The 16,245-nt window shown below is 39.7% G+C and overlaps 1 protein-coding gene across 1 annotated transcript in view; it reads right to left on the bottom strand.

The window, feature by feature from the left end:
- LOC131947827 (D(2) dopamine receptor A-like) overlaps positions 1–16,245 on the bottom strand; it is a gene marked incomplete at its 3' end in the record, with an annotated part of 121,847 nt that overhangs the window by 21,211 nt on the left and 84,391 nt on the right. The window lies entirely within an intron of this gene.

The raw sequence follows: 16,245 nt of genomic DNA, 5'->3' as shown, positions 1-16,245 counted from the left end.
GTGATGAACGGTTGGTGTGAATGTGTATTGTGTAGGTTTTCTGTGAATGTGTATTGTGTAGGTTTTCTGTGAATGTGTATTGTGTAGGTTTTCTGTGAATGTGTATTGTTTAGGTTTTCTGTGAATGTGTATTGTTTAGGTTTTCTGTGAATGTGTATTGTTTAGGTTTTCTGTGAATGTGTATTGTGTAGGTTAGTGAATGTGTATTGTGTAGGTTAGTGAATGTGTATTGTGTAGGTTAGTGAATGTGTATTGTGTAGGTTTTCTGTGAATGTGTATTGTGTAGGTTAGTGAATGTGTATTGTGTAGGTTAGTGAATGTGTATTGTGTAGGTTTTCTGTGAATGTGTATTGTGTAGGTTTTCTGTGAATGTGTATTGTGTACGAATTTTTTAATGTCATTACTAAGCTGCCTTCACACTTCATACATAAGAGGACACAATTGAAGTTTAACTGTACGGAAACAGCCTCTAAATGAAACAAGAAAGGTGAAGTTATTGACGAAGATTTGAATTAGCTTCAATTGAAAAACGTTCTTAGACGGGCTATCTAGCTGTAACATTTATATAATGAAATACAATTTTTTTTTACAGACGATCTTCTATATTTAATTAACTGAACTCAAACATATTTGATAGACTAGCTCGCTTAGGACTAAATACTTAAGTTAATGACGTCATACAATTTAAAAAAAATGTCACAACAACTAAGCTCTTCATAATTTAATTACAAATGAATTAAATACTTTCATACTTATTGCATAACTTATACACATCTATGTTTGTGATTTGAATTGACTGTTTGTATGCTTTTAAACTAAAGATCGTTTTGCTAAATAATTGATATAACACGCCAAATCACGCATTGATGTAAGTGTAAGTTTTAATTTACAGAAACCCCCACATCCCATAGTGCTTGCGGATTCCATTAAGTAGCATGTATATTTGACCAAGTGTATTGCCTGGTCTGTCTAATGGGGACATGTCGATATGTAAATAAATGGAGGCAAATCTGTGCTAATCGATCAATCGATGAATGTCATCAACAGACGTAAGTTTGTGGTACTTTTATTACATACCTTTTCTTTGATTACTTAAGCAATTTTTAAAATATCTAAACTTTTTTACGTTTCTATGACTGGCTAAAAAACAATTAAGAAAAAAAAATTAAACGTGTACAGTCTTACATAAAACTTTAGATTCAATATTAGATTTTAAGCAAATTAGATTTACGATGAATATAAATAAAGTATCATGAAGCAGATTATTTAATTCAGTTTTGCCTTAATTGATTTTACACGTATGTGGCATAATGTGACTAAAAATAGCTGACCCATTGTGAATGTACCATATAACTGTTCTTATTAAGTTCTCAACAACAGTTTCGGTAGTTTAACATAAAACCCATCCACACACAACATAGACACATCAGCAACCACAACACATACACCACATCTGACATTGTTATGTACACAACAATAACCACAAGATACATCCACATTCACAAGACACATGCACATTCACAAGACACATGCACATTCACAAGACACATGCACATTCACAAGACACACCCACATTCACAAAACACACATCTACATTCACAAGACACACACATTTTCACACTCTCACCCACACCCACACACATCAACTAAGATGTCACCAAACCAAGGCTATCGTCTACCACCAACAAACACCACTCCGTGAGACCACGACCTATTATAAGCAGTGCTATATTTATCCTCCAATGAATGTTAAGTAGTGGGTGTTGTCATAGCGTGTAAGCCAAGTTAGGTGTGGAGGAGAATGACTCTGGCGATGATGTAACTCGTGTTAGATTGTAGATTCTGGTCTATTTTTAACGTGAGTAAAAGATAGTCTTAGACAAAGGCGTGAGTTCAAGGAGTGAGTAGAGGATCATTGGTACGTTGTCAATACAAGGTTAGACCAGTCCTAGCTAACCACTGATTGCTAGAGCCTATATTTTGACTGGGATATTCGCGTGACTCTATAAGGTGACTGAAATCAGGGTTTCTTTCAGGTATCTCTACAGGTGGGGGAGGGGGCTGCTCTGTCGAAGCACGTCTCCCCTCCCCCAACCTTTAAGTAGAAAAGAAAATTATATCTAAAATAGCTACTTTGACTACTGTAAACACCCACAGGAAATGGAAATGCGCCCCACCATCCGAAAATTTTAAGTTCGCTTCTCCTCCAACCTCCCCCCCCCCCTCCCCCACCACCCGGAGAATAATATCAGAATGTAATAATGTAATAAATAGAGAGGTGGCTGAAACATGACTGAAACATGACTGAAATAACGGGATGACTGAAAAAAGAAATGACTGAAATTCGAGACTGTATTGTGTTTAGAAATAGACCGGCCTTTTTGTGGAGGGTAAAAACAAATTGCATCTTCGTGTGGAGGTAATTAGCCTGTGCAGCAATTACTGCTCCTCATTAAAAATTAATAATCGTGTGTATTTCTTTGGGAACTAATTACACCTTGTAATGAATCTCAGATGCAAAGTATGATAAAAAGACATTTTTTGCGAAGATATGAAATGTAATTACTACAGGTGAAGTAGAGTTGATCTGTTCATGTGACCCAACGCACGGAAAAATAATTATAAAGACGGCTAGCTCTAACGGTTCAGGTAGCGGTCCTCTAGTAGGTCACCTAGTAGGTCCCCTAGTAGGTCCCCTAGTGGGTCCCCTAGTAGGTCCCCTAGTAGGTCCCCTAGTAGGTCCCCTAGCCTCCAGTCAAGTAAACTGTACTCAAATCACGAACATGTCTTAGATTAGCTAGGAGTGCAGCAGGGTTTCGAACCAAGGATGTACCCTAGCCTATTCATCAACTGAGTCAGTTTGCCAGCTATGAGAATCTCAGAGACCCTCCATGTTGACGCGCATGCGTGCTTGCAACATGAAGATGGCGTCAAAATTAGAAAATTGATTACTAGAAGCTTGACACCTTGCCCCGCCCCTCACCCCCCCCCCCCTACAAGCTCCACAAAAAAATGTTGAAGATAAAATTGGCGAATTCCCCACCAGGGACTTGATACCGTCCGACTGAAATGGAACAATTTTTTTTTTTTGAAAAGGGTTGCAACCATGGCGTAAAATTTGGGGACGGGGGTCGTAAAGGGAGAGTTCACAGATCGATGTGGGGGGGGGGGGGCTTGTCGTGTAATGAAGTAGGGACTATTTTGGTCGAGAAATTTGACACGGTCTAGCATTCAAATTGTCTAGCTGAGGAGGTGAGAAGCGACGGGGGGAGGGGACATCACTCCAACAGTGCAGGGTGTATTCACGCATGGGAAATAGCTATGTCGGGGAAGGCGGGGCTGGTGGTGTAGGGGTGGGCATGTGGTGATGGCGTGGTGGGTAGGGTTAGAGTGCGAAATGGTATCATTTGTAAAATAACAGGTAGTAAACTTCCATCTAGAACCGTTCGGCCCTCGGGGAAGGTGAAGTAGAGCTGACCTGTTTTTGTGAGGGGATAGTCTGGTAAGCACTATGCCGAGCCGCTTTAATTTCTCTAGCGTAGGTCAGGTACCCATCAGAGCTGGGTGGACTCAGTGAGTTAGGTACCCATCAGAGTTGGGTGGACTCAGTGAGTGAGGTACCCATCAGAGCTGGGTGGACTCAGTGAGTCAGGTACCCATCAGAGCTGGGTGGACTAGAGTCAGGTACCCATCAGAGCTGGGTGGACTAGAGTCAGGTACCCATCAGAGTTGGGTGGACTCAGTGAGTCAGGTACCCATCATAGCTGGGTGGACTCAGTGAGTCAGGTACCCATTAGAGCTGGGTAGACTCAGTGAGTCAGGTACCCATCAGAGCTGGGTATTGAGTCAGGTACCCATCAGAGCTGGGTGGACTAGAGTCAGGTACCCATCAGAGCTGGGTGGACTAGAGTCAGGTACCCATCAGAGCTGGGTGGACTCAGTGAGTCAGGTACCCATCAGAGCTGGGTGGACTAGAGTCAGGTACCAATCAGAGCTGGGTGGACTAGAGTCAGGTACCAATCAGAGCTGAGTGGACTCAGGGACGAGAAACAACCAGGCCCCGAACTCGAGACTTTCGGGTTACAATTTGAACGCTCTATCATTCAACCACCCCACACAATGTGAGCACCCCACACAATGTGATCATCCCACACAATGTGAGGTACGGACGCTGACTGAAATGGTATATACTGTATAATGAGAAGTATGGACGTAAAATAAAACGCTATCCGTTGTATATTGCTAAAGGGACGTTAAGAATCAAATGCTATTATTTGCAAAATCAGATGAATGGACGTTGAATAAAATGGTGTCATTTGAAATAAGCAGTGTTATTATATTTTCCTTCCAGCTACACTTCTTTAAAAGGTTTGACTAAATTATGTCTGTCCTGTCGGCATTTTGGGTGTCGGCCTTTTGAGTGTCGGCCTTTAGGATGTCGGCCTTCTCGACTAAACAGTTTTTAAAACTAGGAACTTGGAACCCCAGGGTAAAGATGGACGTGTCGTATTTTCTAGTGGCTCGTAGTTTCGTTGATTAATTGAAACTAATTAGGTGAGGCGCAATACCACAAATCAATAATTAAAGTGGCATTCAGGTTGCAAAACAAAAATAATCATTTAGCTTTGTGTGTGTTTTAATTACTTGCTGTTGGTGTAAGTTGTATGATGGTGTTGTAAGTTGTATGAGGGTGTTGTAAGTTGTATGTTGGTGTTGTAAGTTGTAGTATGGTGTTGTAAGTTGTAGTATGGTGTTGTAAGTTGTATGATGGTGTTGTAAGTTGTAGTATGGTGTTGTAAGTTGTAGTATGGTGTTGTAAGTTGTATGCTGGTGTTGTAAGTTGTATGATGGTGTTGTATGATGGTGTTGTAAGTTGTATGATGGTGTAAGTTGTATGATGGTGTTGTAAAGTGTATGATGGTGTTGTAAAGTGTATGATGGTGTTGTAAGTTGTATGATGGTGTTGTAAGTTGTATGATGTTGTAAGTTGTATGATGGTGTTTTAAAGTGTATGATGGTGTTGTAAAGTGTATGATGGTGTTGTAAGTTGTAGGATGGTGTTGTAAATTGTATGTTGGTGTTGTTAGTTGTATGTTGGTGTTGTAAGTTGTATGTTGGTGATGTAAGTTGTATGTTGGTGTTGTAAGTTGTATGATGGTGTTGTAAGTTGTATGATGGTGTTTTAAGTTGTATGATGGTGTTTTAAGTTGTATGATGGTGTTGTATGATGGTGTTGTAAGTTGTATGATGGTGTTATGTTGTATGATGGTGTTGTAAGTTGTATGATGGTGGTGTAAGTTGTATGATGGTGTTGTATGATGGTGTTGTAAGTTGTATGCTGGTGTTGTATGATGGTGTTGTAAGTTGTATGATGGTGTTGTAAGTTGTATGATGGTGTTGTAAGTTGTATGATGGTGTTGTAAGTTGTATGATGGTGTTGTAATTTGTATGATGGTGTTGTAAGTTGAATGATGGTGTTGTAAGTTGTATGATGGTGTTGTAATTTGTATGATGGTGTTGTAAGTTGAATGATGGTGTTGTAAGTTGTATGATGGTGTTGTATGATGGTGTTGTAAGTTGTAGGATGGTGTTGTAAGTTGTAGGATGGTGTTGTTAGTTTTTAGTTGTGTTCTGATGTACATAAACTGATTCAGGATGCTTTAGCAACCGTGCAATGACACCAACATAATTACCATCACTAATTAGACTAAAGTTCTTGAGGAATTAAATAATTAGCAAAAAATTGTTAAAATCTATGTCGATGTCAGGTTGGTTGAAATGTGTAGTAATGTGTAATGTTGCGACAGTTTGTGTTTGTTGTAGACGTAGTTACGTTTGTGACTGGGTTAGATGCAGATCTTTTAGGCTGTGAATGTTTCGCTTACATGTAGTTGAAGTTGTGAATGTTTCACTAAGATGAAATTAAAGTTGGGAATTTTTCACTAAGATGTAGTTAAAGTTGTCACTATTTCACTAAGATGTAGTTAAAGTTGTGAATGTTTCGCTAAGATGTAGTTAAAGTTGTGAATGTTTCACTAAGATGTAGTTGAAGTTGTGAATGTTTTAGTAAGATGTAGCTAAAGTTGTGAATGTTTCTCTAAGATGTAGTTACTGTTGGAATGTTTCACTAAGATGTAGTTAAAGTTGTGAATGAAACAGAACAACCTTAAAGAGCTGAAAGTAGATTGAGTACTTCAGCCTGGGAAAGATTGATTCTATTTTAAGCCAAAGAATTGATTTCATTTGCTTCGAGCGAATTATTTTTCTTTCACAGTACTAATTAATTTTTTTCCCATTGGTTACTGGGGGCAACAGGGGGTGGGGGAGGGGAGGGAGGGGCTATTGTGTCGAGCCCGGGGGTGAGTTCTATCATCTTTGTGTGCGATCTGACCCCGATGTTTGCACGTGTTTGCACGCGCGCCGCGGCGGTATTTGTGGTGTGGTTAAGCTCTATCGTGAATGCCCGGTCAGTGAACTGACCACTGGTCATCTCGTGTGGGTGGGGGTGCTGTATCTAGAACATGAGTCTTTGTTGAACCTGCTGCACTTAAGGTTGGAGTTAAAAATTTGAGTTCGCCCAGTAGACTAGAAACACTAACCTTTGTAGGGCATCCAACAGTGATTATGTGCATCGATTCTATTCATCAATTCCTTTGTCAAATAATGATCCGCAGTTTATCAAACTAAATTTCAAACCAGCCCCACTAAGACCCACCTTTTAGAAACGTATTATTTTCAGAGTTATCTAATCTAAATAAAATTATAACTTTTTAGCCACTAAAAGAACAATAATTTGTTTGAAGGCTGCACTGAATACTGCTAAGAAATTAGTGCATAAAGTTACGAAAAACATGGAAAAAAATGGTTTCCTGGCAATTAGAGTAATGGCATCCAAGTGATGTCTCAGATGACATCTCACTGATGTCACATGACTGATGACATCCCAGTGATGTCACATGGCTGATGACATCCCAGTGATGTCACATGACTGATGACATCGATGTCACATGATGGTGATCCCCCACTGATGTCACACGTTGCCTCCTGTGACGTCAGATAACTGATCACCCCTACCACCACAAGCTATTACCCCAGTTTTTGTCTCCTTAATTAGAAGCTTTGTAGTTCATTTGTATTTCTCACTGAAGGCTCGTGGTTCAGATGAATGATTCATTAGCATTTTTGGTTTTCAACTTAAAATTAGCTTGCATTAATTGGCTGGCTAGGGGTGGGTTGGGGGGGGGAGGGTTGTTCTGTTCAATGAAGGTTTGATTATTTAGCAAAGATCATTATGTTAATTTATGTTAATTGCGATGAAATCGTCGGGTAACGTAAGAATAATGAGTCCTGTTAAATGACGTCATGTCATCACTACCGACCTGGACTTGACGTCTTTTAAATTAAGACCTGACCTATTTAATTGTAAGGTTTTGACCCATTTAAATACTTGACCTTATTTTTTTTAACGTGTGTAGGGAAAGGCAATTTAGAAGTTTTTAATTTGTTTTTAACAACCATTTGCAGTACCAAACTTCGTTTTAATTACCTTAAATTAGCTGTTCGAATTGGTGGTATAAAATTAGCTTTTCCGTTTTGAGGGCTGAGAAATTAAATGCTCAACTTTAATGTTTAATAGTAGGTATTTTCAGCTTGATTGTGAAAATCAGATTTTAAAATTGTACTTAAAAAATCATATTTTTAACTAGATTATTAAAAGACAGTAACATGTACAGCTTCATTGTTAAAATTTTTAATTTTTTAGATTTATTTTTGAAAAAAATAATTATTAAATGATCGCGATAATCAGCATTTTAGATAAACTCATCATTTTTTACCTTGATTGCAATAAGCTCAGATTTTGAGCTGAGTGTTACCAATCAACTCTCCAGGCTAATTAGCCAGCATGTCCACTAACAAAGACCACTTAAAACCTGACCTCCCACTTCCTGTTGACACCTCACCCAGTGGTGACAAACAGGAAGTACATCATGCAAACCTGCGCAGAAGCGATGCGCAGCTAATTAAACAAAGTAGCAAATTGACTCGACCGTCACGGTTCGGTGAACAGGAAGTGATACGCGAGTGATAGATCATTGTCGCGTGCCGTTGATGCGCGCCGAATGTAAACACGTGAGTTAAACTAGATGCACGTGCGGACTTAGAACAGGGAGTGAGTGAGTCGTGTCGCTAGTGTGTTTTGCTGAACTAGGAGTGACAGAAATCTTCAAAAGTGACAAAGTGACCCCTTTTACTTCCCCCACCCCAGAAATAGAAAATAACATATAATTTAAACTATATATATTTAGACCAGTGTTTCCCCCCCACCCCATCCTACCTTTCCGAAATTTTAAGTGCGCCCTCAACCTCCAAAATTTCAAATCCCCCCTCCCAAGTAGAAAAACAAATATCTAAAACAAAAGTGGATAGTGGTAGATTGAACTGTAAAAGTGAAAAGTTTGTGGTGTACGGGAAGGGGTGGGTGGGGTGTCTTAGTAGATGTTATCGATCGTGGTGCTGTTCGGCCTAACGGATAACAGTAGATTATATATATATATATATATATATATATATATATATATATATATATATATATATATATATATAATATGCATATCTAACTGGATAACTTAGTTTTTTCTTCCCTAAAACTGATTTCTAAATCCTAAATATTTCCTATTCAGTACACGACCTTGACCTCTCTAAATACCGACCTGAAATCTCTACCTTAAAACTCCGACAGTTCAACCAGAAGCCGCCTATCAAAAGCCCGCCACTGTAAATGGACGTGTTTAATTGCTGCTGTTTGATTTAACACCGAGGTTATGCTAGTCCTGGCTGGCTAGCTCAACACTTTTTATCCGACATGTTTCAAATAAAAATAAAATAAAAATGAAATCATTTCTTAAATCCAGTGCAGCTCTGCGAGCATCTCAAAGACGAGCTATAATTTCAACCAGGCATGCTTGAAAAAAAAATTGTACTGACTAAACTTTCTATCTCAGAAATCTTTATATTTTAGAAAATATTGTATCTCTGTAAATTTTCAACCTCAGTATTTTTTTCTATCTCTGAAAGCCTTTTACCTCAATAACTGGCTACTCTAGTAAACTCGCTACCTCAGTAAACTCACTACCTCAGTAAACTCACTAGGCCCCTACCTCAGTAAACTGGCTACCTCCGTAAACTTGCTACATCAGTAAACTCGCTACCTCAGTAAACTCGCTACCTCAGTAAACTCGCTACCTCAGTAAACTGGCTACCTCAGTAAACTCGCTACCTCAGTAAACTCGCTACCTCAGTAATCCGGTTACCTCAGTAAACTGGCTACCTCAGTAAACTGTGTACCTCAGTAAACTCGCTACCTCAGTAAACTGGCTACCTCAGTAAATTGGCTACTACAGTAAACTCGCTACCTCAGTAAACTCGCTACCTCAGTAAACTGTGTACCTCAGTAAACTGGCTACCTCAGTAAACTCGCTACCTCAGTAAACTGTGTACCTCAGTAAACTGGCTACCTCAGTAAACTCGCTACCTCAGTAAACTGTGTACCTCAGTAAACTGGCTACCTCAGTAAACTCGCTACCTCAGTAAACTCGCTACCTCAATAAACTCGCTACCTCAGTAAACTGTGTACCTCAGTAAACTGGCTACATCAGTAAACTCGCTACCTCAGTAAACTCGCTACCTCAGTAAACTCGCTACCTCAGTAAACTGGCTACCTCAGTAAACTCGCTACCTCAATTAACTCGCTACTTCAATAAACTCGCTACCTCAGTAAACTGGCTACCTAAGTTGTACAGTACACATCAAACAACACGGCACTGAATGTTTGTAAGTCGTAAAGTGCTGAGCAAAAAAAAAAACGGCACCGATACATCAAACTCACTCACCTACACCCGGCTCTGGAAGCTGCAACAGCTCCCCCATTACCGGAAAATGCCGGCTATTATTAGTCGGTTTTGATCTGAGCGTTAAGATCGTATCACTGGCTTAATAGCAAAAGCCGGAGAATTTTTTTTTTAATCTACAGAGAAAGAGAGTTTATTTGTTTCATGTTTTTAGAAAACGTCATGATTAGGGTTAAGGTTTTTGTGGGTAACATTACTATAGGATTAGTTAAAACAAAACATGTCCTTTGTATTCGGATTTTCGTGTATTGTAGCAGCGACGATGTAAAAAGTTCGCCGTATTTACATATTGATGCATTGTTACCAAAAATAGATCTGCCAATGCCAAAGGATGAGGCGATAAACGAAGAGAAAACAAACTAATTAGTTTAACACCGCGGACAAATTAGCTGCTGTAGTAATTCTGTTTTCGAGCCATTGGTCAAGTCCACACAGAGACAAGTGTCAAGTTCACAGACAGGCACAAGTGTCAAGTTCACAGACAAGACAAGTTGTTGCAGATAGGCGTCTGTTTAAAATAAGCAATGCTTTGTTATGCTTTGTTTTGAACGTTTGTTAATTTGTTTTCTTGTAAACATCAGGGTCAGCACGATTGGTGTAGACGAAGCCCTAGTCTTCATGTTTGGTTACATCACGTGATGGTCTGTGTGGCTAGTTCAAGAACAGCCGAACAACAGCTTTATACAACAACAGCCCAACAACAGCTTTAAACAGCGACAGCTTTAAACAGCGACAGCTTTAAACAGCAACAATTTTAAACAGCAACTGCTTTAAACAGCGACAGCTTTAAACAGCGACAGCTTTAAACAGCGACAGCTTTAAACAGCGACAGCTTTAAACAGTAACAGCTTTAAACAGCAACAGCTTTAAACAGCAACAGCTTTAAACAGCAACAGCTTTAAACAACAACAGCAGAATACAATATACAATATACAATTAACAATATTAACAACCGCCCAATAACATTTAAAAACATTCAACAACATTTAACATTTCATCAACGTACAACAACGGCCAGATTGTTTTATGCAACAATATCAACAACAACACATAACAACAGCCACGCACACCAACAACATACACCAACTGCCACAAACACCAACAACATACACCAACAGCCGCAAACACCAACAACATACACCAACTGCCACAAACACCAACAACATACACCAACAGCCGCAAACACCAACAACATACACCAACTGCCACAAACACCAACAACAGCTACATACACCAACAGCCACAAACACCAACAGCCGCAACAGCCCACCATCTGTAGGTCTGTTAACATCAAACATGGCCTGCATGTACCTAACGTCCCACTACCACCATCAGTAGGTCTGTTAACATGACCTGCATGTACATAAGGACCCACAACCACTAAACCCGTTCAACACTAACGTCCGTCTAGAACTTCGTGTACGCTCTATTCCTTGACCATATGGCCCCACATTACACCTTACAGTGACACATACAGCAGTTTGATAGACAGACACAGCACACAGGTATGCGTCTGCTTTGTTTCAAACTTGGTTTTTATTTTTTCCCAATTAACAATGAACACACAAGAAAGAAAAACAAAATTTATATAGATTACAACGGTATACATTGATAGACTTCAAGCAATGACGTGAAATAATAAATACATAAACACTTGTTACATAATACATGATTCACACATCAGTAGCATGACGTCACAGTGTGAAGTGTGATGTGTGTTGTTTAGTGGACATCTCGATATTTGTTTTGGTCTATATTTGTGTCAGAATGGACAATACACGTTATATATGCTATACAACTGTTTGCACCCGGTGAATATGCTACACCATTGTGCCATTACACTGTATATACATAACACCATTGTTTCATAACACGTTATTAATTTATCATACCATTATGTACATGTTATACTCGTTATGCCATTGCCATTTCACGTAACGTATGCTATACCTTGATGTCATTATATATTTGATCTCCTTAAAAGCAAGCTAATCAATACAAATGTGTACAAATCTAGATGAAATTGCTTTTTGTAGCTTTGAAAGGATTAGTTGTAATCAATAATGTATGATCTTAATCCAACTATTTTTGTTAAAGAGAGGTTGAATCGTATCAAATATGTTCTTGAACATCATAGCTTGTGGTTTTCTAACACAAAAACATATGGTTTAATAACACAAAAACATATGGTTTAAAAACATGAGACCTTGTAGTTTGAGAACAGAAAAACATGAGGTTTAAGAACATGAGAATACCAGGTTCTAGCCTATGACATCAACGATGCAGCTTTTAACACTGATTCTTCTACACTTGTGACTTAACATCAAGAAGAGTCATGAAGAGTCACATAACAGGTGGCGTCAGACACGATGTACCTCCAACTCACGACGCCAGTTGCGTCATCAACCCGACGCCAGTTGCGTCCACATGCTGGCGCTCATTAAACTCCAGACAAATTTGTTTAAAACCCGGAATTCCCCAAACTCCCAACAACGTGTTTTCTAAACTTAAAATAAAACTATTTGCGTCTATATTTAGCACCTGGAGTCAAAAAGGCGTGAGATGTTTATTTGTGTTTTATCTACTTCTTATATTGTGCCACTTCCTGAGCGGTATCGTCTGTAGAACAGCGAAACCTAAAACCCCAAAAGTTAACTGCCTTCATTTCCAACCAAAAAAAACTTGCCGCTCTGTTTGATTTTTTTACCTACACCAACCGATAGAATCTAACAGTAAAAATATTTTTGTTGCGTTTAAATTTTGTTGAGAGTTTTTTAACCAACTGAATCATAATATTTAGCTTAGATCTTCCTCCCGGAGTTACATCTATGAGAGCGGGGGGGGGGGGGGAGAATTTAAGAGAATGTTGGTGCTTAAGGACTGTAGATTCTCACGATGGCTAAAGATGACCACAGGTCACTGAACAACAAACTTAGTGACCCACTGTTTTTTCCCATGAAAAAATATTTGATTTGATTAAATTTCCATTTATATTATTAACTAACTCACGATCATTTGATTAACGAATACATAATCTGTTCCGTTGTTTATAAATACCTTTTCGTTGTTATTTTTATCACTAAGTCGCATAAAAAGATTTTTTTTTAAACTGCTGAGAAATATATTCTAAATTTGCTGAAAGCACTAGCGAGGTTTGAATTCTTCGAGGCCACTGAGTTAATTTTTTTTTTTCTCACATATTTTAGGAAATGTTATAAATCTTCCTCGTGAGTACCATCGCGCCCCCCCCCTCCCTCATCCACCCTCCTTAAATCATGGCTTGATCTCAGCTCGCACCTACTTTAAGCCCTCCCCCCCCCCCCCACCTACTATATACCCAATTCCCTCACCCTTACCACCAGACCCCTCACCTACTTTCTTCCCCCACCCCCTATTAATATAACACCCCACCCCTCACCTACTTTCTTCCCCCACCCCCTATTAATATATCACCACACCCCTCAGTTCCTTCAAACACCCCCACCCCTCACCAACTTTCTTCCCCCACCCCTATTAATATATTACCCCACCCCTCAGTTCCTTCAAACACCCCCACCCCTCACGGTCTAACCTTAGGTCCCAAAATTAGCCCGGACCCTAACCTACCAGCAAACTTTATGGCCTTACTACAGACCAAAAGCCATACATCCCGGGCCCAGTCGACACCAGTTCATGAATCAACCGGACCCCTCTAAGGGGCGGAACTCTCTCGGTCCCCGTCCCCCAGGGGAAGCGACTCTGATGTATTGGTCCAGAGAGAAAGTAGAGTTATGCCTCGTTTGTCATAACCGACACCTTTAACTACTAAAGACAAAAAATAACTTTAGGTAGGAAAACAAAGAGTGGGAGAAAGAATTATATGTTGACTTAAAATGTGATTGTTTTTTGTTTTTTTTTAACTTGAGCGACAGATAAATTGTGTTCAGTACAGACGTTACTTAACACCATGGTGTGTGGAAGGGGGAGGGGGTGGGGGGTGGGGATGGGGTGAGAGGGGTTTGTTGAAGGGAATATGGAATGGCGGGAGTTGATCGCATTCACTGATACATGACCTACTAATAATAACCGTTGTACATGACCTACTAATGATAACCAATGTACATGACCTACTAATGATAACCGTTGAATGTGTCCTACTAATGATAACCGTTGTACATGACCTACTAATGATAACCGTTGTACATGACCTACTAATGATAACCGTTGAATGTGACCTACTAATGATAACCGTTGAATGTAACCTACTAATGATAACCGTTGAATGCGACCTACAAATGATAACTGTTGAATGCGACCTACTGAAATAATATGTCTATGACCAACCGTTTCACATTGAACGAAGGATAATAATTGAATCCTTCAGAAAAATCTAATTTTCAAACTAAAAAATCTTAATTCAATTTGACGTAGATAATTATGTTCGTGAGTACACTGTCGCGAGATTTAATTAAATCAGGAGTCAAAGCTAGACGTCTACGTCTGTGTGACGTGGCTAAAGTTGTGGCTCTCACATAACAAGGCTCCTGTTTCATTGATTGCTTAAATAATTACACACTGTAATACTTGATGGTGTCCGGCTACACAATTAGGTTTTATACGATTGCAGCTTTTGAAAGATGAATAACTAAATTGCATCCAATTATCATTTAACAAAGAAAAATCGAGTTGTTTTATTTGAAGAAGTGCAGTTTTGGTGCCAAGTTCGTATCGTATATCTCGCCTACAAAACGGGTGGAATTTTTGTTTGTTTGTCGTGTGTGACGTAGTGGACCGTGTATTGTATAGCTCTCTGTATGGTTTGTCACGTGATAGCTCTCTGTATAGTCGGTCACGTGATGGCTTATACTATAGGATGCTCACAACAAAATCACTCCCCAGCCAATACAGACCTGATACCCCTATCCACAATGTCGACCGTATGACGACCATAACACGACGATAACACGACCATAACACGACCCCCGATTCCTTCAAACAACTACGGACACCACTTCAGTTAGCAGCATGACAGAGGCGTAGCGACGGGGTGGGGGGTACATATGTCCCCGGGCGCCAGGAGGGGGTCGCTACGCTTCTGCAGCATGATAACACACTACCCGCCCTTAAGCTTTCTACACATGAATTATGTGACGACACAAACCTCTTATCAGCGCTGAGACCGGAAAAATAATAAAATCGGAAAAATATTCGCGAGAAACTGTCAGAAATAAAATCTGCGATAACCAGATCGTATCTTTAGCCGACTGGTGAGTTGTTTAAAGCACGTCAATAAACCTCAAACGGTTGGGGAAAAAATTCTTTGATGGCAAAGTTACGAGCAGTTGTACTTCGTGGTAGCTGCTTCAACTTTATAAACTCCAGGGGTAGTGAGTGTCGCTGAGGAGGGGGGGGACGGGACGGGGGGGGACAGGATCTACAGCCGACAGGATCTACAGCCGACAGGATCTACAGCCGACAGGATCTACAGCCGACAGGATCTACAGCCGACAGGATAAACAGCCGACAGGATAAACAGCCGACAGGATAAAAAGCCGACAGGATATACAGCCGACAGGATAAACAGCCGACAGGGCCTACAGCCGACAGGATCTACTGCCGACAGGATCTACAGCCGACAGGATCTACAGCCGACTAGATCTACAGCCGACATGATCTACAGCCGACAGGTGATCTGGCTAGCGTGAAGATGTATCTGGGGAGGTTTCACCAAAAAACGACGTACGTTGGCGGCCATGATTCCATAAGTTTTATGGGGTGGTTAGAGACTGCTGCAGACACTTCGTTTAGCTTTTTATTGCTCTGTTGACAGGAAAGTCGTCGGCAAGGTCTTATATCATAGGGTGCACTGGGTGTCATTTGGTGCACTGTGTGTCATTTGGTGCACTGTGTGTCATTTGGTGCACTGGGTGTCATTAGGTGCATCCTGTGTAATCGAGTAGGCTAAATGCAGTTAGATACATTTGAACTTGTAACTGATTTTAAACTTTCTGAATTTATCTTACCATTCTAACATTGACATTCATTTATATGTCATTTAACTCTAAACTACAATATTACATGTCAATTTACGGTAAAATACAATATTACATGTCAATTTACTGTAAACTACAATATTACATGTCACTTTACTGTAAACTACAATATTACATGTCACTTTATTGTCGTCTGAAATATCACTTGTACATCCACCTAAAACTGTGCTATTTCGTTTTAAAGTCAAACTTTAAAAATCGATGTTTAGAATGTCGAAAATGTTTCAACATATAAAATCACAATAATAAACTCTAACAGATAAATTTGGTTTAGATTTTCAAAAATATCTGACCCTGCTACTTCG

The sequence above is a fragment of the Physella acuta genome, unplaced genomic scaffold, assembly GCF_028476545.2.
Source record: "Physella acuta isolate Inbredline_101_S28 unplaced genomic scaffold, ASM2847654v3 ptg000608l, whole genome shotgun sequence".
In the NCBI taxonomy this organism is placed as follows: Eukaryota; Metazoa; Mollusca; class Gastropoda; family Physidae; genus Physella; species Physella acuta.
The sequence above is the reverse complement of the archived record's forward strand: the minus strand, read 5'-3'. Positions and strand labels throughout refer to the sequence as shown.